The 24,064-nt window shown below is 39.4% G+C and overlaps 1 long non-coding RNA gene across 1 annotated transcript in view; it reads left to right on the top strand.

The window, feature by feature from the left end:
* LOC143661545 (uncharacterized) overlaps positions 1 to 23,796 on the top strand; it is a 122,073-nt gene extending 98,277 nt beyond the window's left edge. The window contains exon 3 of the long non-coding RNA XR_013164675.1: positions 23,660 to 23,796. This is a non-coding gene — a long non-coding RNA (uncharacterized LOC143661545). The remainder of the gene's footprint in view (positions 1 to 23,659) is intronic.
* Positions 23,797 to 24,064: the final 268 nt, after the last annotated feature.

The following is a 24,064-nucleotide window of genomic DNA, read 5'->3' as shown; positions in this document are numbered from 1 at the left end:
ATGGCAATTTTATCCAATTTGGGTGTTTGCCAAAGGTGCCATTTCACCAAATGGAGCTACGGTCATAAAAAGGGAAGCTTCAGAGTAGATTAACTGGCTTTGCTGTACTATAATGGTGCTTTAAATGAGCAATTTGAGACAATTAACCTGGAACAGGCACTTCTGAGTGCTTTATCCCTTTAACAGTTTTGGTTCTTCAAACAAGAACAGAGAAAATGAAAATTGGCTCCTTCCCACCGTAGAATCTTCTGTGTAACTTTGTGAATGTGCATATGATCCATAAGGAGCGTGTAATGGGAAATCTAAACTATGTAATTTGGAGATGTAATACTCCATCAACCAAATAAAATCATTTAAAAAATTAATGGGTATTTATGTGGCTGACTTAAGATAAAAATGTCCTCCATCTTTTGGTAATACTTAATAGCACTTCCCTTGGATACAAAACACATATTTTTCATCCATGTACTTATTATTTACTTTAAAGTATGGGAGGGAAAAGATCATTTGAAATTATATGGAATTATTAAAGTATTAAAATGCTTTCACACACTATCTGGAAATACGGTTTTCTCATTATATTTAAAAATAGCTAGGCAGAGGAGAACAAAAACATAATGAATCTTACTAATCAAAGGAAGAAAATGTAAGGATGTGTTCAGAAAATTACCTGCTTGCAAGCACACAAGAAATATTTATTGAATGCCTACTATGTGTATCAGATTGGGGAAGATCATACAGAGCAGGTGAATTATAGCTATTATCAGAGCTGAATGTGCTGTTCTGGGGACACTAATCTGGAGATGGTGTCGAATGTGGGTTGTAGCCAGAGCGACAAGAGACTCTTGTAGTCAGCTGACCCTAGGGTGGGTGTAAGCCAAGCTGGAGAACTGTCCTAGGGAAAACTGATGTTTAAAAATCAACGTTTCGAGATTTGGAATTCTCAATTGAAACTCCGGGAAGCCTGACACATCTTTGTAATATGTAAATTGGAGGACAGAAAACACCAGTCTCTGTCTGGGAATTGACCTTTCCTTAATGCTGTGTGACCCTTGCTTCGCATGCCTGAGGTTTAAGCCCCCAGCCAGAGACACAGGGACGTCTCCTCACTGCACAGCCTGAGAGGCTGGTAAGAAAGGCAGCAAGAAGGAAGGTACAGAAGAACGGTTCATCACATGAGAAAAGGAGTCAACAGCACCATGTACTTTGTAAGAAGTGAAATAACCATCTAAGTTAGAATTTTACTCTATTCCTCCTTGTTGCCAAACAGCTGACCACTCCTTGCTTCTTGGAATGTTCTGCCCTTGGCTTCCTGAATATCACTCTCTCCTACTTATTAGTTGATACATTTTAGCCCATTCTGGATTTTCCCCTTCTTCCCTTCTTAAATTTGGAGTGCTCCAGAGCTCCTTTTCTCATACTTCCTCTGTCTTCACTAGACCATCCTATCCAGCCGCAAGGCTGTGAATGTCATGCTACTGGCTGCACAACTTAGCGCTCTAACTTGGCTTCTCCCTGAGCCCTAGGCTCATATATCCAACTGCCTGCTTGGTATCTCTCCCTGAATGTCTAATAGACATTTCAAAAAATGAACATGGCCAAACTGAGCTGAACGCAAACTACTCATCCCCTAGCTAGTCTTCACCTTATAGTAAACACGACTAACTACCTTTAGTATTCAAGAGAAAAACCTCAAGTTGTGGGTTTTTTTTTTTCCCCTAGAGAGTTCTCTTTTTCTTTTTGATGCAAAAATAGCAAGGAACCATTATTCTTTGCATAAAGGGAATATGAAATATCACACCTTTCCTATGAGTTATTTCTTCTCAATGGCCAGTTGCCTAGCACACCCCTTCATTCGACAGATAGTTGTTGGGCCTTGTGCACAAGCTGGTCAGACACAGATCTTGGTCTCACAGACCTTGTAAATAATTACATTCATGAAAACACAACTGTATGCCTTGCTGATCCGGGCAGGCAGAAAACAAAAAAGCATGTTTCCTTTGATCAACTCAATAAAACCCACCAAGAGGCAATGTCTCAAGGATCATGGCTTGTCTTCACTCTTCGTCCCATCAAATTCTAAAGCATATGTCATGGAGACCCATTTTCAGATTCTCTAGATCACTGGGAGGAAAGGAGAGACAGCCAAGTTTTGTGCTCTTATTCCAGATCAGCAGAGAGAGTGCGGTGGCTCAGCTGATAGACATTTTACAGACTAACTATGAGGTCAGTAAATCTGGGTGGGATTTCCTCTGTCCTTCTGAAGCCCTTCATTTCTTTCTAATCTTTTACTTTCACTCAATATTCACTGAGTGCTTATTTGCATGGACCTAGATACTGGAGATAAGTAGCCATTAAGGACAGATTCCCTATTCAGTAGGACTTTAAAAGTCCGTCTAAGGGAGGAAGCCAAGAAACTAAATTAGTGTATTGCCAGAATTCATATACATTGAAGGGCAGTTGGGAAACAGACATTGGAGGTGTGGACGGTGCCACCTGGTGGGCTCACAGCAGGTCCATAAAGAAGATGACGTTTGTCCCTTACTCTGGGTAGGGGGGAAGCCGGGACAAAAGCAAGGAGGTATGAAGCAGCAAGGCCTGTGCACGAAACTGCTATTCCTTCAGCTTGAAAGCCGAGGGTAAGGAAGCCCTGTTCAGATGTAGGAGGAGGATTAGTGCATGGGAATCGGATGTGCCCACTAAAGAACTTGGTCTTTATCCTATACGAACAGGAAAGCCAATGAAGGCTTTCATGGAAAGGATAATGTAAGTAGGTTGGCACTGACGAAGATGGCTGTGACAGCTGCGTGCAGGTGAAGTGGACATGATTAGTGGGGAAGCTCTCTTCCTCATGACTCCACTCAAAGTAACCAAACCTGGAACTAAATGCTGGTCCCAGGTGCTTGAGACTCTTATAGAGCTTAGTCTTTGTCTGTTTTTTTTTTTGTTTTTGTCAGGGAGCTTTATACTGTTCGTATTTTTAGATGCTCACAAGATTTAAAAATCTACAGTCACTTTTCATGGTATGACTTTGAGCAAGTTACTTAATTTCCTAACCTTTAAAATGAAGAAAATAAAATATTGCTGCTTTCATAAAGTTCTTGGAAAAGGTGTACATGGCACATAGCACACCATTAAGTTATTAATATATAATATCAGCATTATGCTAAGTAAACAATGATACTAATAAATAAGCATGTATTACTCCATCCGAGGCTGGAAATAAGTCTCTACGTTTTGCTAACACTGTATTTTGCTGCAACTAAGTGTTCTTAGTACTTTAGTACTAGATAGAACTATGATAATTCTTTTAGTACTATCATAGATAGGGAATATGTGGAAGAAAAGGAAAAAATAATGTATACTCAGCATCACTAAACCCCGACCTCCACTTTCAAGCTAGAGTTGGAAAGAAAATTCCAAATTGAAAATAGAAAATGCCTTTAAGCGGCAGAGACCTGCAATCCTGGATTGGCCCGGTCACACCATTAAATGAAATAACCATGCTGTACGGCCATGACTTATGGAGAGACTGGTCTTCTCATGAGTGCGGACCCACCCAGAGACACCGAATGTTCCTTGGGATGCGTCTAGACAGGTGATCTCCTACTACACATCCTGTCTCTTCCTTCCTACTTCAGGATTAGAAGAGTATTTTCCACTAACAACAACATTTGCTGCCCTCTTTTGAATGCTTCCCGTAGAAGCTGATATATTGTGTGCTTTACATCAACTCACTTAAACTTTACGACAGCCTGGTGGTAATATAGGCAGGTGCCATTTTATTTCCATTTTACAGTTGAGGAAACTGAAGTAGAGCCGGGTTTGGATCCCAGGCCATCTAATTTCAAAACTGAAGGAAACTTAATCACTGCGGTCTCCTGCCTTCATTAAAATAGTGCTAGACAGATCACTTGGTGCTCAGATATATATTCTTTCATTTACAGGTTTACTGATGGAAGAATGGCTGGCTACCTTTTCTTTTAACACGAAGAAGCTCATTTGTACCTTACAAAAACCGTTTTAGTTAAAAAAAGATGGTAGGCTTTGAAAATACTAGAGTGTAGCCAAATATCAAAATTAGAGAGATTAGCATGCTAAGTTGAACCACCCCTTAACCTATTGATTACTAAAACAGAGGAAAACAGCACCTTTTCAAGTTTTCTTTTCTCTTTCAGAGTAATTGGATTCAAATTCACATCTGTAGCATTAAACCAGTGTTTTCAACCTTTTTTTCTCCCAATTGTTTAACCTCCATCTACATCTCTGGCATAAATTTAAGCCTTTATTTGTGAATATTCCGATAAGCACTTTGCCTCTCGCCCATTGTTCCGGGCCAGCATCATTGTTACAGCTGTAATTGTAACTATCAAGACACAGCTCTTTGTAATTAGAAAGTCAAGATGGTATTCAGCAGTATGGCAGCACAGACTTACATTTGTTAGGCTATTAGAAAAAAATGTTTACAGAGAAAACAGTGTCATTGTTTAGTGCTCTTAATTGACCATCTGCCTGGTAAAGAAATGTCCAAAGAAGGATAAATAAGACTATCGTGCACTTATTTATTTATTTTCTTTGTGCTGGGAGGAAATTAGGGGAAAAGCAACCGCACAGGCAAACTAGGAAACACATTACTAAATCAGGCTGCGAGTGAAATCGTGTCGTGCATACAGTTCTTTTTTTATTTCTTCCAATGTCAAGACAGAGATCTATGGCCTCCTCAAAGTTTGTTTAAGAAAGATGCTTTAGATTGTCCTTCGAGCTCCTCAGCAAAATGGTCCCCGCCTGTGTTTTCCGCATTCTCTCCTGCTAATCCTCCCTGCCTGAACGCTTTGCTCTAACCACCCTGCTTTGTTCTCGGATGCAGTTTTCTCAGATAAACGACCCCTCCTCCCTTCTACTTAAGCAGATTCTACTCCCACGCCCCCCCACCCACCCACCCCCAGTCTTCTCCCATGGAACTGCAGAAATCTGACTCATTCCTTCAAGGGCTAGATCATGAATTCTTCCCCATCTCCTCCCAACCCCCACCCCGTATGTCTTTTTCTGACCATCCGGGAGACAAACCACACCCCTCCTCTGAACTTCTATAACACTTATTATTTTTCCATTCACTTGGCAATGAAAGATGACCTGTCTGATGACACCCCGCTGTGGCGGTGGAACCGTTATTCAAACGCAGCCTTGCCATTTGCATCCTCCTATGCTTCTGTTTTGACTCCACCCTTAGACTACATAAAGTTCTTTCCCTAGAAGCATGTCTTACTCTTCTTTGAATCCCCTGCCCTGACCCCAAGCACTTCTTTTATACTTTCTTTTTGAATCCCACCCCCAAACAGGCTCATTTGGGGGCCTGTGAAACTTCTAACATTCTATTTCAACAAAAACAAACAAACCCAGATTGCTTTGGCACTTGAAGACCTGTTTCAGTTCTCTTCTGTAAATTGTAAATACACTGAGGACCTACTAAGTGACTGACTTTCCATAAGGCACGGAAGGATGAAGAGAAGAAACAGAGGTGGTCCCTCACCTCAAGGAGCTTACCTCTGGAAATGTTCTGTGGACTTTCTTTTCTTGCTTGCTTTTGCTTTTCTTCCTTTCTCCATCTCAGCCACTCCCAAGCATTCCATTCAATTGGATTAATCACATTTATAACATTGCGGGACCCTTACTACCGTCCATTACTGAAAGTTTCCTGTCTCCCCAAACAGGAACCTGCACCCATTATGTACTAACTCTCCATCCTCCTTTCCCCAGCCCCTGGCAACTTGTGCTCTAATTTCTCTATCTATAAACCGGCATCTTCTCCAATATTTTATTTGTAGTTACTATTTAGGATGTAAACATTTGCATCTTCCTATGTAAACATCCTAAATCTATAACAATATTGTTTGCTTTGGTACCAATTTAACTTCAGTACTATGCACAAACTATGTTCCTATAGCCCTCCATCTCTTCAACTTTATATAGTTATCACAAATACATGTTTATATGACATGAGACCAAAACCATTGATTTATCATTACATTTTATGGATTTGCCCCTTAGATTCCTCAGGAAGTAAGAAGCAGAGTTACAAAGTAAAAATACAATAGTACCGCCATTTATGCTTACCCATGACATTACCCTAACTGGAAATCTTTATTGCTTCATTCAGTTCTATCTATTCTCCATTGTCCTTTCTTTCCACCTACAGAACTCTCTTTAACATGTCTTGTAGGGTTGGTTTAGTGGTCACTGGGTAGGTCACATCTTTATGGAAACAACCCAACCAAGCGTTCCCATCTAACAATAGGTCTGCCCCCACAGGACTGGATTAGGATTAGAAGAAATGGATTTTCTGGGGTATATAACAGTTTCAAACCAGCACAGTTTCCTCAAGCTCTGTTCATTTTTCTTCAATCTTTTTTTTTCTGCTGTATAGACTAAATGATTTCAATAGTCCTTAATTTCACTGATTCTTTCTTTTGCCAGATCCAATATGCTGTTGAACTTTCTAGGAAGTTTTACAATTCTGTTTAAAAAAGGTTGTGTCTGTTTGAAATTACTATGTACCCCAGAAAAGCCAAGTTTTAATCCTGATCCAGTGTTGTGGGGGCAGCCATTTCTTTTCGTCTTGATTCAATATTGCCACATTGGGGTTGGAAGCACTTGATTAAATCATCTCTATGGAGATGTGGCGTGCCCGATTGTGGGTACGGACTTTTGATTAGATGGAGATGGGATTCCACCCATCCAAGGTGGGTTTTTGATTAGTTTACTAGAGTGCTTTAAAAGGGAAACATTTTGGAGAAACTTCAGATGCTTGGAGAACATCTTAAGAACAGCTTAAGAGCTGACAGAGACACGAATATTTGGAGACGCTTGGAGTGCCAACAGAGCAGATGCCTAGACACAGGCAGAGCCCAGCAGACATTGCCATGAGCTTTTTCATGAGATATTAAGCAAGCCAGAACCCAGAAGGACCAGCAGGTGCCAGCCAGGTGCCTTCTCAGCTGACAGAGGTGTTACAGATGGCATCAGCCTTTCTTGAGTGAAGATAACCTCCTATGTGTGCCTTAATTTGGACATTTTCATGAACTTAGAACTGTAAACTTGCAACTTAATAAATTCCCTTTTTAAAAGCCATACCATTTCTGGTATATTGCATTCTGACACTTAACAAACCAATAGACTGGTCTTTTTGCACAATATCCATCTCTCTATTGATATTCTTTTTGTGTTCATCTATCATTTTCCTGATTTCCTTTAGTTCTTTGCCCTTATGAGCATATTTAAGACAATTTTTTAAAAAAGTTTTTGGTGTGTTCCAGTTCTGGTTATCATCATTGAGGGTTTCTGGTGCTTTAATCTTCTTCTTTGACTGGGCCATTGCTTCCTGCTTTTTTGTATGTTTTTTAACCTTTTCCTGGAACCTGGATGTTTTGATATTTAAATGTGTTATCACTGGAATCTAGACTCTGAAGTGTCTGTTTCTTAAGCTTGTATCCAGCTAATATTATAGGTGAGCTTTCCTTGATTGCTAGGAGTTAACAACAAAGAAGTAGAAGGAGGGAAGAAAAAGAGGAAGAAAAGAAAATACCTATCCCAGTCTTTGCAGATTTGCCTCGTAAGGGCTTATCATGTAATGAGCTTCGAAAATTGCTCCAGACCAAAGCACAGGGGCTTCTCTGATCCTTTCTATGTTTGCCTCTTGCCTTGCATATGTGTGTCTGTGATCCAAGGAATTCCTTCATTTACACAGTTCCAAATGTCCCCTCTTCCTTAGGAAACAGTTTCCTCAAGTCCCAGGTACTGCACTGTTATGTTATAAATCCAGCAGTCCCTTGACCCAGACAGCATGACTTGATTGCACTTTTATCGCATTCTGCAGGAAAGTTCCATGAGTTGCGTTCTACATGCAGAGCAAGTTCTAGGACAGCAAGTCCCTCAAGCAATGGCCAGACAGATTTTGCCAAATATACATGCTCCCGGGATATACACAAGAGTTGTTCCCTCTGGAACTGGGACCAGGAATCGGCACTGGTAGTGCAGGCCAGTCTACGGCTGAACTTGAGGAGATGAGGGAGGGATGAAAAAGGACACCACAAGACACTACCACTTTTAAATAGCTTTTTTTCTATTTGGAGCTTGCCCTATTACTGCAGAACTTTAACTGTTGTCTGAAACTTTGGGAAAACTGTTCTGTCAGTTCTTGCTGATTGTGCAAATCTGCTAGGGCATGGAGTCCTGAAGTATCTCACTCTGTGCTCTTGATCAAATGAGGCTAGGAAATGTACTCTGGTAGAGTCACACATCTGAGAGGAAAGCATGTGGGGGGAAACAGGAAACATAAAATCACTAGGCAAGTTTCCTGAAATTTTATTCTTTTTGCAAAAGTTAGTTCTATCAGAGGATTTTCTATAACCACAAACACCCAGCTTCCCATTTGATGGGCCTGTTCTGCCTTGTTTCTCACTGGAATACATATTGTAGAAAAGACTACATCAATTGTTCTTTCCATGAAAGAAAACAATATGTCACTCCCAGGACAGAGCAGATCCCGGATTCCATGTCCAAAAAAACAAAGAGCAGCTGGTCTTGAGAAGATTATCTATTGTGTTATATGGATGTCCTTCTGCCATGGTCTGCATTGGGTTCCCTCCCAAGACAGTGAGTGACCAGGCTTATGTTTGGGGACCTCTCTTCCAGGACTACAGATGGAAGCCCCCATTATAGCCATACACAGATTCACCACAATATGGAAACTCTTCAAGCAGAAAATGGAACAAAAACAAGAAATGTGACCTGACCCAATAAAAGGGAGCTTTTTTCCTGCCTCAAATTCTGGTGGCTAACTCTGCTTTTGCTATTTCTTGTGTGGTTTTCAGGAGACAATAGAAGCTTGGTTGGCTAGCAGATATCATTCAAGACTCTTATGAACATCTTCTGTACCACCTATTTTGACCTAGTCAATCCATTGCCAATGCAGTGGTGCTTGTAGCATTTTATACACTCTATACATTTTATGGTGTTGCCTGAAGAACGTTTCCATACCGACTAGCCTTGTGGTTGAATTGGCCACACCTAAAGTGAAAGCATTACTGTTACAGATAGGTTTTTATTTTCCTAACTTGTCGCAAGTTGTGCAATGCCACAAGACTTTTGTTCTTGCTGGGATCTCCTAGGGCCCTCTTCCCTTATTTATTTCAGGTCTTTGCTCAAGTTCTGCCTTATCCTTTCTCTCTTCCCAATCTCCCTACATACAGAACAACCCTAGACCCTAAACCCTAGCATGGCCTATATCCTGTACTCTTAAATTCTCTTTATAGATATAGATATATAGAGAGATTATTTTTTGTAAATTTAAGTTCACAAAGCCAGAAGATTTAGTTTTACACTCACTGGTATATCTCCAGGGTATTTTGTAGGTGCTCAATAAATATTTGCTGAATGAACTAACTCATTTTCAGAGCTCTTCGGCTAGTCCCCTTATAATCATTTTGTAGAGAATTATGCTCGTGAGTTCTTGGGTTTTGGAGTCATATTGCCATGGGTGAATTTTTTGTCTGTTATTTAGCAGCTCTGGGACCATGAACAAGTCATTTTCTCCCTCTCAGCCTATTTCCTCCTCCCTAGAATAGCGATAATAGCACCTACCTCTTAGAGTGATTATGAGGATAGAGTGAGATAAGGTCTATGAAAGCAGGTGTCTATCACAGCACATATGCAGTACAGGTAGATTATTTTTTTTATCCTCTCTTTGCTTTGTTTGTCCTCTTCATTCCCCTCATTTTCAACCCTCCCCCCCCCCACTAATCCTCAATTTTCTCCATTCTTTTTTTCTTCACTTCCATCCACTTATTTCCTACTCCTTCTTTTTCTTAGTACTAGATATGAAAAAAAACAAAACAAGAGCAAAACCGAGGACTCTTCTTCAGCACATGCTTCAGTAGTCTTTCAAAGCAAGCACAGACATAAACATGCTCTTCTATTCCAACTTTTAAAAAGACTTGCATGAAGCACAGCCCATGTTTTCAGAAGATATTGAAGAACATGTTTACCCTTATTGTCACCTCTTCCTCAGTTTGACCCTTGGCAGGCCCTTGATTTTTCTCAACTCTATAAGAATCACATTGTTGAATCATCCTTTTGGGATGTTCCCTTGATAGGGACTGTTCTCCTTTTCATCCTTTTGTGCCATGTCAAGAGCAGATTGCCTAAAAAGATACACAAAATGCAAGAACCCTACACATGAATTTAGGTAGAGAGAGTAAGGGCTGTAGAAAACCGAAACAAATTTAGGCAACTGATGACCCACACTTAAATTCAATTGCCAAACCCCCAGTGCTTAGAATAGCTCATGGAAAAGAGTAGATGCTGGCCTCAATGAGGGCTACACTGACTTAACCAAGTAAAAGTGAATTTTTTATCTCATATAAAAGTTGGTATAGGGACAAAGCCATCAGAAATGACATCATGGCTTGATGGCATCTTAGTGATGGCTGTAGGCTCTCTGAGAATTCCCTGTGATCTAGGCAGGGAGAGGCAGAAAGCACCAGAAAATGTCTGCCTGTAAAATTTTTTACCAAAACAGAGTCCCCTGGCTGCCCCAGCTGCTCCAGCTGTGAAAGAGGCTGGGGAATGAGGCTCTTTGGCTCCCCAGCCTCTATGTGGAGGTTGACATGAAGGAACATTGTTGAAATGGATAGTGGGCTAGGTAATTATTAGTATCTACCACAAAAATATTGGTGAACAAATTAGTGAATTAAAAAAAAAACAGAATTCAGCCTTTTAGAGCTAAAAGATCATGTATTTCACTCCCTTTATTTTTCTATAAAGAAAGCCCATTACTCAGTGATTAGGTGACTCTTTTAAACTCACAGAGTGAGTTCAATTCTCCTGCATGAGTCCAAGTGGGCTGATTGCCAATCTTGCCCTATTTCCATCTGCCTACTGAAGGCTAATGCTCCTTACTTATTCTATCCAAGAAGTTACTGGCCTTCCACAGGCTCTGCCTCTCCTTTTCCCACCCCTACAGCCATCCCAGTTAGCTTACCATCTCTTCAGTGCCATCAGCAGTTTCATGGATGGATCCAGAGAGGTATTCCAAGACACAAAAGCATGTGTTAAGTTGGGAAAAGCTCTTTCTATCTTTTCTGGGTGATGGCATAAGATCTTTATTAGGTCAATGCCTCGCACAAGCCACAAGCCTCTTAAGGAGGTAATCTGTCTAGCTCATCCTGTCACTCTTCAACTTAGTGCCATTCAGTAATGATGTGTTCTGTCTGTCATCTCTATTATCCTTGTGCAATAAAGGCGGCTGCCTCCTTCTACCTTCAGTTCATCTGGAGTTCAGTTTAACATCTTTACTTGCAAATGTTTGGCAATTGTGTCTGAGAACTCATGATGAAGGACTACCCCATCAAATAGTTATCAGGTTGACCTTGCATGAGGGAGCATGAGTGTTGGTGGCAAATATGACTTTGGGTTTTCATGTGAGGGCAAAAATACAACCAAATACAGAAAAATTAAATAAATGAATCTTTTGGCATCATTTGGGAAAGGTTGCAAGATTTATATACTTGTGCATTCAAAGCCACATTCACACAATGAGATGCTGCCACTCCCCCAAATCTCTTTTATCTACAATAGAACTTGTTTTAAAAGTACCTGCCCATTTATTCTGGATGACAGTCTAATAAAATGAAGTCATTTTAATAAACACTGTATCAGAATATCCCATCTCCTAATGCAGCAATGTGAAATTTCACCACTGGAGAAAACATTTAACATTCTGACTATTTTAATACTTTTAATAAATATTTGCAATTCCTATGATAAAGCATCCCAGTAGAAAATGCATGTCCTCCAAAATTTATGTGGCTGCTGGCAGGTGGCCATTTTCTAATTTTCTGTCTCACATAAATTTATTACAGATTTCTCACTACCCCTTTTTGCTCTTTGACTGGCTATGAGTCTGCTTTTTCCTATGAGTAGGAGTGCTTGTGGTTAAAACAGAGGATGATAAACAAGAGCTCTCTGGTTTGCTAACTGGAGAGTTAACCATAACCTCTTGGTCGGGGAGAGTTGGGGGTGGAGGGGAGGATGTCTTTCAACGTGTATTTTATTCAGCCCTACATTACATTTGGATCAAGTCTTTCAGATCCACATGTATTCTGAGAAGGCTTTCTCAGTTCCTCGGTACAGTGAAAATCTGGAAACGGGCAAGACGGAAAGATTATGAATGGGCACTGGGCCACACATTTTTGTCTATTAAGATTTGAGTTTGTTGTGGAATGCAGCAGAGTTTGTGAAATACTTGGTAGAGCAATAAGACTTCAAGGGACAATGATACCAAGGTTAAGTAAACTGTATTTTAAATACAAAGGGAAGGCAGCAATTTAAGAAAAGTATTTAAAATCATGAAGAATAAAAAAAAAACTTTTGGAAATTTATGATCACACCTTTATTTATGTTTTTAGGCACCAATCTTTGTTAGACAGCTCCATGTAAAATTCCTGAGGATATCTCAAACTCAAAGATTTCAAAATAAAGCTCCCTATTTCTGCTATTCCCCATTCTCCTAGCTTCTTCAACATGCACACTTCGGTCTTTATCTGCATGCAGGATTTCACTTAATGTTTATAGCCCTTCTCTAATTAGATTCTGAGTCTTTTTTTCACGCATTTCTTTTTTATCATATCCCACGGCCTTCTTGTCTACCTATGGAAAGTTTCTTGTGGTCATTTCTTCTTTCAATACCCAGTGTTCCTGCACTAGTCTAGGTTCTTTTTAATTCTAATGACCACCATCATTTATTGATCATTTAATCATTGTATTATCTCATTTAAGCCTTCCAATAGTCCTCGTGGTCAGATGATAATATCATCCCCTTTCTATAAACAAAGAGATGTAGAAAATCTCAAGGACTTGTCCAAGGGTCCCCAGCTAGAAGGTCTGACTGTTTCTGTGACTTGAATCCTGACAGTCTAACACCAGCAGTAGGGTTCTGAACCAGTAGCCACCTGGTTCCCCTGCTCTTAGAAAAACTTCATAAATGTTCTCCCTCCTTACTTTATCTTGCTTTTTCTATTCTGTCTTTACATTTCTATCATAGACTACTTGCCAAAAATGGATTCATGCCATATTTCAAAACCTCTGATCGTGCCATTATGCCCATCATCTATTTACTCAATCACTCATTCATCATGCATTTCTTTATTTCATTTATTCAACAAATACTTGTGGAACACACATTATGTACCAGGCACCATCTAAGCACTGAGGTTATAGTAAAGATACAAACCATCCAAAGTTCTTGACCATGGATGAGAGATAAAGAAATAATTATGCAACCTATGGTTGGGTAGTGATAAGTGCTATAAAGAAATGTAAAGCAGAAGAAGAGAAGAGAGTGGAAGAAAATTGGGTTTTTTTAGACAAGATAATTAGGAAAGACCTTGGCAATGAGTAACATTGAAACCTAGACCTCAGTATTAGGGGAGCTAATGCATTCCAGACTGGGGGGGGCAGAGATTTCATGGAAAAGGGAAAAGCAAATGTGTAGTCCCAGAAGTTGGGTATGCTTAGCTTATCACAGGGCAGCCAGGAGGACAGGGTGACTGGAGTCCTGTGAGTCAGGGAAGGGTGGTGACAGAGCAGAGTCTTTAAGGAAGACTAAGGGTCGATAGACCATGGTAGGTTCTTTGAAATGGTATTCCTCTCCTTTTCAATTATGGATTAATATTTCCAACTTCTTCTGTGAAGAGCTACTTGCTACCAAGCGCTACTTGCTGTCTTCAAAACAGGGCATGCACCTTACCATCCTCCTGACTTTATTCATGCTGAAGTCCCTCTTCTCTGACTCCTGAAAGCTTCTGTATCCTTTAGGACCTATCTCCAACACCACATCCTGAATTAATTCTTCTCTTAAGTCCAATCCTGCTTCAGCTTCCTCCTCAATGAAGAGGAGGAGGCATATTGTAGAAGAGTTAAGTGAGTGAGCTCTGGAGTCTGGCTGCTTCAGATCAAATACTCCTGCACGCTTTGGTGGTCCAGGGATCTGCAGGGAGAGAGGAAATCCTTTCCAGCTTCAGTTTGGTTTTGCCATTTTAAAAATTCAAAAATCACTGTCACATGGGGTTTTCAGAGGAATAAATGAGGTTAACTTTGCCCATAGTCAGAATCCAATGAATTTTAAATTTACATTTCCTTAAAGGATTTCTGAGATCCCAGGTGACTTTAAAAAATTTACTTCTAGTAATATGCTCCACTGTTATGCTTCTACCCCAGTTAGTTTTCTGAGCTAGACTTTAAGCATCTTGAGGGGAGGGACATGTCTAATTTATTGTCTTACCTCCTGCAATGCCTTTAAAGAGAGTAAGTGCCAATTCAATGAGTCAAAAGAATCTCTTATCCCAATCACAGATGTGTGTGTTTCTTCTAAAACATTTAAGTCATAAATTGAGGAAGGATTTTATAAAGTCTAAAATCAAGTATCTTTCTTTCTTACAGCAGGGTTGAGATAAAGAGCTTAGGAAATAAAGCAACCCTTGGGAGAATGTTTTTATGACCTTGGGGCAGGGAAAAATATCTTGAAAAGAACCAAAATCACTATATTTAGAGGAAACTATTGATAAATTAGGCTGCATTAAAATCTAAAACTGGTCCATCAAAAGAAAATCACATGACAAGGCACAAACTGCAAGAATATGTCTGCAATATATACAATCAAAGGTTGTCAATCAGCAAAGAGTTTTAAATCCAAAATACACATAAGATATCTACTAATGGGTTTTCAAAAGACAAAATGAGAAATGCGGAATGGGATAAAACAGGAATTTCACAGAAAACATGATACAAATTAGGAATAAGCAATTGGCATTATTAATCTGTAATTAAAGAAATAGTATTCAAGATCTCAGTAAAGTACTGTTTTATGCCCACTAGATTAACAAAAATAAAGGCATAAACAATAATGACTGGTGGTGAGAAAGGAGCTATGTTAGCCAGGGTTCTCCAGAGAAATAGAACCAACAGGAGATGTGTCTATATATTAAGAGATTTATTTTAAGGAATTGGCTCATAGGATGATGGGGGGCTGGCAAGTCTGAAATTTGTGGGCAGCTGGCAGGATGGAAATTCGGGTAAGAGCAAAGTTATTGTCTTCAGTCTGAAATCTGTCAGGAAGGCCAGCAAGCTGGAAACTCAGAGAGCAGTAGAGGGTATCATCTTGAGGCGGAATTCAATATTTTTCCTCAAATTCTCTGTTTGCTCTTAATGAAGATCTCCTACTGACTGGAGTAGGCTCTCCCATTCTCTGAGGGTAGTCTCCTTCACTTAAAACCCACTGACTGAGGATACCAGACCTAGCCATGAAATACCTACCCAGCAAAATTTAGACCAGTGTTTGACTAAACAACTAAGTTATGGGACCATAACGTAGTCAGACTGACATGTAAAACTAACCACCACAGGAACACAAAGTTGCTTCTGGTGGGGGTAAAATCTGATACAATCATTGTAAGAAGTGATTTGGCACCAGTTGATGAATTTGAATCTGGCTTCACATTTCTACTTCTAGTAATATGCCGCATGAACCCTAGGACACCAGTACAAACGTATTCATAGAAATTGATTGCAAGAGCAAAAGCTTGGAAATAACCTTAATGTCTTTCAGTGGGATAATACAGTAACCATTTGTGATATATACAAACAATTTAACATTATGCAGGAATAAACAACAGCTACACACAGCAAAGGGATAAATCTTAAGAGCATATTCACTGATAAGATCAGTCATAAAATACTGTATTTAACAGTATCATTTTTATAAAGCTTAGAAACATGAAATAGTTAATAATGAAGTATTATGGATTAAGACTAATCTTTGTAAAGCAAAGGAACGGAAACACAAAATCTAAAATAGTGGGAAGTACATAAGGAGGATTAGATAAAGACCCTTGTGTAGAAACGATGCTTGATATTCTAGTGTTTAAATTGGCTATCCACTTACCAAATATTCATTTTTTCTGTTTTGCAACTTGTTTATAGATTATATAATATTGTTTTTAATATTAGATATGACATGTAAGGAAATAATAGCTTTTTTTTTATTATGAAAAAGTGCACTGTGGGATAAGAAGGTAGTTCAGTGGTAGAGTTCTCGCTTGTCATGTGGGATACCCAGGTTTGATTCCCAGCCCATGCACCTCCTAAAACAAACAAACAAAGAAATCAACAAAAAATTAGTTTTTGCTAATTAGAAAAAATTCAACAAATGGTGCTGCAATAACGGGATACTCACATGGAAAAAGAATGAAATGTGACCACCAGCATACCAGAAAAAAAAAAAAGTGCATTCCTCAGCTAGACAAGTGCACTGCTCTCCTTTCCCCACCCCATCCCACCCCAGTTCGAATTACTTTCTTCTCCCTTTGCTTCATGGGTTTACTTTCTTATTTTTTCCAAAGGACTTGGTTTTTTATAAACTGTAAAATTAGGGAAACAACCATATTCATTTATTTTTGTTATGAGAAATATCCCACTAATATAACAGATGTGTGAGAGTACAATATTCAGAATTGATTCCAGTATAAAATTAATTCTCAGTTACTTATAATATTTAATTTGTGTATGCAAAGTACCCCAGTCACAGAAAAGATAATTGACTTTGCTCTGGAGTCTTTCAGTCTACATATTAATTTCATCTTCTCTCTCAGACCCACATACTCATTGGTATTATCTGTGTGTACTTAGAAGAGTCGCAATATCAGTAAGTTTGTCAAACATCATCATATCTGGTCTGTTGAGCAGAATTTGTTTATCTGTTATCACAATTCTATAACCATACAATACTGAACAACTGCTTTCCAATTGTTTGTGGATATGGATTCTTCTCTTTTACAAGTCACATTCACCACTGAGGGTTAAACATTACTATAAAATCTTAGCTACACTGACACACTTATAGCAAAGCCATTACCACTGAAGGGAGCAAATTTTCCAAGGTCTAATTGGTAATTTTATAAAAATTTAGATTCTAAAAATATTTATTAATAACTTGGGACCAGAGGACATATACAGAATAGGCAAAGTAACTATTTTTAAAAAGTTGTCAATCTGATGTATATATTGATAAACCTATGTTGGGGTATTGCTGGGGGTGGGTTGTGATATTTCCCCATTAAAATCTTTCTTTCTGTGATATTTTTATTGCCATTGTCCCATCCTAAAACCTTCAAATCAAACAGTCTCACCACACAGAATTTCTTACAACAACCAAGGATGCATTTGGCTTTAATCGGAAAGCTTAGAGCAAGACCTCATCCTAAAAGTGAGGTGGGCTGTTGAATTATTATTATATTTTATCTTTCTCTTCAAGGAATTCATTAAATGAGAAATATTTGAAAGTGAATAACTCAATGTGACATCCATCAACACCACCAGCACCAGCCTGGAGATTTTGATGATAGAAAAATAAGATTCTTTTTGCAAATACCAACCCATTTCATTGGCTTACTGAGTTTGAGGAGAAAACACTGAAGAAATGATGAAATGATAGAATGTTCCTATCACCAGAGGATTGCACACAGGCACACACACACATACACACACACACACACACACACACACACAAAGGTGACTCTAAAATCTAAGCTGCATTAATTTATCTTTTAAAATAGTTTCCGCTGTTTTCTCATTCAGTGAAGTTCATTTTCCTTCGGATGCTAAATCTGTACATCCCAAAGGCATGAATGTAAAAGCAAGCTTCCTTGTTTCCTAATTATCTTTGGTGGAATGAGTATCATCAAAAGAAAATTCCAGCAAAATCAACTTACACAAGTAAGAGAAGTGGAAAACGTGTGTCATTTAGAGAGTCATCTGTTGTGTCCCACCCACAGGAACACAGTACCTTCTGCTAGGGACCTCAGCAGGGCACGCTGGGGAGCCAGCCTGAGAGGACACCATGCCTCCCAATTGCCGTAGAGGCTGCAGGAACGATGTGTGTGAGCACTGCACAGTTCTGTTGTGTCTAGGCTCAAAGATTCAGCACTTTAATTCTCAGGTTTAAAATCTGATGTTTGGAGCTTGGACTAAACTTCAGAACCTACACACGCCCTGTGTGTGTGTGACATTGACTTGCTGACGGATGGAGTGGACCCTACTCTTCGTGTTTTCGTGCCATGAATTTCCATCTAATGTTTAACTTTGTTGGGTGGACTAGAATCCATAACCAAATCTGAAAAGACGATCTGTCAATACAGGAGAGGAAATTCTCCATGCGAGGCTCTGAGAAAATATACCCTGATCCAGAGTTCTCCTCTTGCAACTTAGGCTTATTTAAAACTCTTTGTTGAATTACAACCTGGCCATGTCTATTTTTTCAGGCATTATCCTATCTGTAATGATAACAAAATCATGCTAATCTATTCTGATTTTGTTTTTTTTTTTTCTTTTTTGGTAACACTGAAGTTGAATAGCCCCTCCAGCCTCTTACATCAAAGTACTTCTTTCCTATCGTGCCTCTTAAGAACAAAACTGTATTCCGCTCTTCGGCACACTCTCATCTTCCCATTTCTATTACAATACTTCATTAATTTGACTACCTTATTGCTTTGTGGCTTTTGAAGAATTCAAGTGGAGAACACTTGAATTCACAGTAACCTCTGACAGGGAGGATCTTTTCTTCCAAATATTTCAGCTATTTCCTCCCTGCTGGCTTACTATCATGTTTGGCCTGTGAGGAGCAGATATGAATCTGTGCCCTCCCACCTTAGGCATCATAAATATCTTTCAGATAATAGATAGTTCACCTGATCTTATGCATTCCTGTGCATTTAAGAGATTCTCAGTGTGAAGTGAAAAAAAAAAAGAATTTTGATTTGAGGCATTCCTGAGTTTTATGGGGGTGCTAAATTATATTCCTATAATAGTGGGAGAACTAAAGACTGCTCCAGTCACCAAATGCCAGCTTTATCTCTTTCCTTCCCCCTTCTCTGCTCTCACAAGAAACATCTGAAAGAAAAAGCTACTCAACCTGCTAAACAGCAAGAGTCCCATTTTTATAACCCATATTTGTGATATAACACAAATGTGAATGGGCAACATGGATTATAACTATCTGTGCAGAGGAGGGGAAATTAATGACTTAAAATCTCTAAAAGGAAAGGTGAACCTCTGTACAATTTCATTTGGAGTGTTCTAAACATTTTTTTTAATGTGCCCTTATATCAAACTTATATTTGCTTGTGTCAAAATAACTGGTTTTAACCTTGACCTCTAGAACAACCCTATAAATTCATCTCTCCTCCACAGGATACATTTTCCAAATTTGACTATAGTTATCATACCTAAAGTCAATACAGTTTGCACAAGTTTTTCTTCTGACATGAATCCCGCAACCTTCTGAAGCTTGCTTGACCATTCTGATATCATGTAACATTGGGAGAGCCTCATGATAGAAAGCACTTCAATTTTGTCTCAGTTAAGGCTTCCTTCAAAGCAGACCTGAGCCGAGGGTTTGGTTACATCATGTATTTAGGAGGTGATTTCAGGAAGCTCAAGTGAGGAAGGTTGGAAAGTGAGTCAGGCAAGGGGAAAAAAAGCCAATAAAGTATGTGTTAATGAGCTGATTATTGGTGTGGGCAATGGGGTTCCATCCCGCTGGAGACTCTCTGAGAAACCATGTGCAACGCATCTCAGAATCATCCCACCAGGCTGAGGCAATGTCCACTGATGCTCAACCGCCAGTGGGTGAGCAGGGAAATGGGATGCATTAATGCCCAGCACTTCTAATTTGTGCCTTGCTGTAGAACAAGCACAGAAGGGAGTGGGAGGTGGGGAGGGGAAATCTAGGCAAAGAAGGAAAGGGACACAGGCCTTCTTGGTGGAGCACTGTGAGGTGTCTACCTTAGCATTAAAGAAATTCTAGGTGGGCTGAGGGGGTATAGGCAGGACATCAGCAAGGGCTGCTACAGATGCCAGGCTGCTGATAGGAGAATGTGGCTATGCCAGGTAAAGAACAATAGGGAATGCTGGGCTTGTGCAACTGAAGATTATAACTCCTGCCTGAAAGTATTACAATTTATAAAATGATAACATTGATTTAGAGACTATGCAAGTCAAACAAAATATCTCTGCCAGTCTGTAATCTTTGCAACAACAAGCCATAGGATGGTGGCTTATTTGAGGACATGCCCTAACTGCCAACACTTAGCTCGAGCTAATTATTACCATTCAAGAATGTAGGCTGCATATTGTTAGAGTTTCCGATTTTTGTCAAAAGAATCTAGAAATCCAGATTTTATGGGGAATATTCTGCTTTTTACCTACTGTGTAAAGTGATCTCATTCAGGCCCCGTGAAGCACATCTGGGAATGCCAGTCTCCCATTTGCAACCGCTGTTCCAATAGGAGAACACAGGGGCTGAGGACCCAGGACCCCATAGGATATTAAGTGGATCATTTGCGGTTTCTGGGCTAACTGTTTTTGCTAATCCAAGTGTATTCCATGCAGATAAAATTTATGATAGAGGGAAAAAAATGGACTAAGTTTATGTGATAAGAATGAAAGTTGAGCTGCTCTTTCATCAGATAAACATCATTTCTACTGAACCTAACACTGTCGTTGGGGTAGGAAGGGGTGCTCTGAAATAGGTAAGCAGTTATGCTGTCTTGTCAATGTAATCCAGGTGAAAACAGCATTGCTCAGCATCGGGAAAATTTAAGATAGAGCTTTGATTTCCTCCCTATTAAAATTAGGTAATGCATTATCCTGACCTCAAAAAAGTAGTTTTAATTAGGGGCCTTGAATGAAATAATTGACCTTGACATTGCCTTCAGCTTAGGTACAAAGCCGTTACCACCATGACTTACTGAGAAGTTAGGCATGCTGCAATAAGAAATTATTTATTTAAGCATTCTACAATAAAACTCCCAGAATCTTTGCCCACAAGGACAAATACTACCGTTGTAGTGGCCAATAAAAAGAATACATTGTATTGAAATGAAATCTAGGCTGAGACTATGCCCTTGTAAAAAAGATATTGTCTTTGTTTAAACATCAGTACTGTTGATGTTTTTTACTGAGATTATTTGCTTCTTAACATAATTATTTGATTTTGAAAAGTTTCTTCTATTTGCGCAGGGTATCTTTTCGAGCACTGGCGCAAAGAGTGGAAACAGAAAACTGCAGAAAGAGCAGAGGACTGAAAGTCAAGAGATTTCATTCTTGGTTTTCACTACACCACTTTCCCATGCAGCCTTGGAAATTTTTTCTATATGATAATCTTTAAATCCCTCAAAGCTTATTATTATTTCATAACGTAAATATAACTATTGTATACTTCTTTTCATCTCCCATTTTTTCTCTAAAAATAAAACTATGATCAATTTCTCCCCCAAAGGCAAACTCTGAACAAATTGTAAAAATGATAAAATATATCTTTGGAGTGCTCAAGACGCTTCTTTAGGTAGTTTCTCTCTTAAAAGACCTCTTGCTTCCATCCTCAACATCTTTCCATACCCACTTGCCACATTGTTGCCCTAGAGAACCCCTTACTCTTTCACCAAAATGAATTCATATTCAAACTCAACAATCAACCATTTACCCCATAGTGAGAAGTAAGTCATCTATTATTGTCCTTTGTCTCATTTCCATTTATTTCTGTTTGCAGAGTTAAGTTTTCACTCTTTCGTTAAAAGAATCCAAAGAATAAGTGATAAGTGGAATATGTTTTAGGGTACTAGTACGGAATGTTTTCTATTCTTTCTCCATATTGCAGACCTGTACAAGAAAGTGCAGTATATATACAGAATGGAAATTTGTAGCTCAATCTTGGTGCAAGTTATAAAGACAGACTGTGGTAGGGCCTGGGACAGAGCTCAGGTCTTCTCTGTATTCCAAACTACTGACAGCAAACATTTGTTAAGTGCCAAACTACTGATCAAGGTGCTGGGTATACAAAAGTGAGGGTAGTGATGCCTACCCTTTAGGGATTCCCAGAATAGAAGAAGAGATGGATGGAAGCATAGATTTAATGTACAGTGCAGTGTCGGCACTGCCAGGTCCAGGTAGAGCCTGTTGAGATGGTGCTCAGCACAGGTCGTCAGCCCCATAGTACATTTCAATCCTTTTTCAGGCAGCTGCCCACAATAATCCAATCAGATTGCCCAACCTTCACTTCCCAGATCCTTGTCTCCTAATGAATCATCTTCTCCTCCGCTTTCCAATTTCTTATCCTTGTTGTCAAATCACTACTCTAATCCTGTGTGCCCGTCAACCACCCCAGGCACAAACATGCGTGTGCACGTACATACTCACACCGCAACCCTTATCCTGAAAGCTACTCCTGGCTCATCCCTGTATCCTCCAAATGGCTGAAGACATTCCCCAGCTGCTTCTTCCACTTGGCCTGGCACAGTTGACCTGAAATGGTGCTTCATGCCCTAATAACACAAATACACAAAAAATTGTCTGAGAACCCAGAAGATAGAATACTTTATAAAAATAAAAGGATGAGTTCCATGTTTAGCAAAAAAAGCAGCACTTCCTCTGGTCTTGAAGGGAGATTTGGGGTTTGACAGGAAGATGGGGTGGGAGGCATTCAGGCAGAGCGTTCGGTATGCCTATAAGCAGGGAGCTTCAAACAGCTTGGTGTGTTTGGAGGATAATGAAGTGCTCCACGAGGCCGTCAAATATGTACCTCCCAGACCTGTCACATGTGTTTGTTTCATAAAAGAGGAACATCAATACCCAATAAAAAAGGGCGAGGTTGATTTCTTCAGACTCAAGGATCCCAGCCTCCACATGCATATAAGGAAACGATAGAAAGAAATTCCCTTGCGAATGCGAAAACTTCGGAAAGAACCTTGCTGTTGGGCTAACTCGATATTGTCGGCTACACTAGTTATGGGGGAAAATAAGTATGTGACGATCTTGGCCCTAAACCTTTTCTTCTCTACCCAACACATACACGTGCACGCTCACATGCACATGCACACACACACACGTGTGTGCAGTCACACATGCACACACGTGCACAGTCACACATGCACGCACACACACACTTCTACCAACACCTCAACATTTCTCTGAACATTTTCCCTCCCTCCCCCCTCCAAACCTTTCCTTCTTTTTGCATTTGACCTTGAGAGTTTTCCTTAAGGATAGGTGAGGCCCATCTTTCTGATTTTAACTTCTTCCCACCAGGAGGTAGAGATTTATCTCCATGGACCTTTGGAATTGCTAGGGGAATATTAATAAAACTTGAACGTGTTTCTTATAGCAATGAAGAGAATACCTGAGAAGTTTGAAGGCTTTGGTGAGAGATTAGAGGTGGCTGTGAGGAAACCTGCTACCCAGTAGTAAGCTCCGGAGCAGATATTTCACTATCCAGGGATCTCTAATTACTAATACAGTACATGAACAGTATGATATGTCCTTACAATTGCAGACGCCTTTTCAAAGATAATCTTTAATAGTTTATTTGACAACCTGCAAAATTATAGAAAATTATTAGTCTTGGGAATTACAAAAATCCCTGTAGTACAGTCAAACAATAAAATTATAATTACCCGTGGGTAATTGAAATTTAACTGTTTTTTTTATTGTGTATTACACATCAATAGCAACATAAGTTCAAGAGGTTTTTTTCTTCTGTTCTTTTTTCTTACAGAACCTGAGAAAATGGACAGCACTGTTGGGGGTTTGTGAGTTCCTGTCACAGCACTGAGCTTGAACAATTTCGATTAAAGCCCCATGTTTGAGATTGTCATTAGACCTGCATTAAATTACATATCTGGAATGTTAAAAAATAAAGAGTACAGTAGCTTTTTCTCAGCTACCTAAGGTAGGTAGTTAAGGCCTTGATTATCTTTAAAGATCTATTTTTCCCTCCACTGAAAGTCATTGTTTCTTTCATTAAACATAAAACACATTTAAGAACACTAAACTAGTGCAGACAGGAATATTAGAATGGCATATTTCAAAGTACCTTTGTTCTATATTCATTTCTGGGGGTTGACTTCTGCATTGTAGAATGTAATTTTATTATTTAGCTCTCACTCAGGTGAGTGGGAAA

Source organism: Tamandua tetradactyla, chromosome 17, assembly GCF_023851605.1.
Source record: "Tamandua tetradactyla isolate mTamTet1 chromosome 17, mTamTet1.pri, whole genome shotgun sequence".
NCBI classification, from domain to species: Eukaryota; Metazoa; Chordata; class Mammalia; order Pilosa; family Myrmecophagidae; genus Tamandua; species Tamandua tetradactyla.
This window is presented reverse-complemented; position numbering and strand designations above follow the sequence as displayed.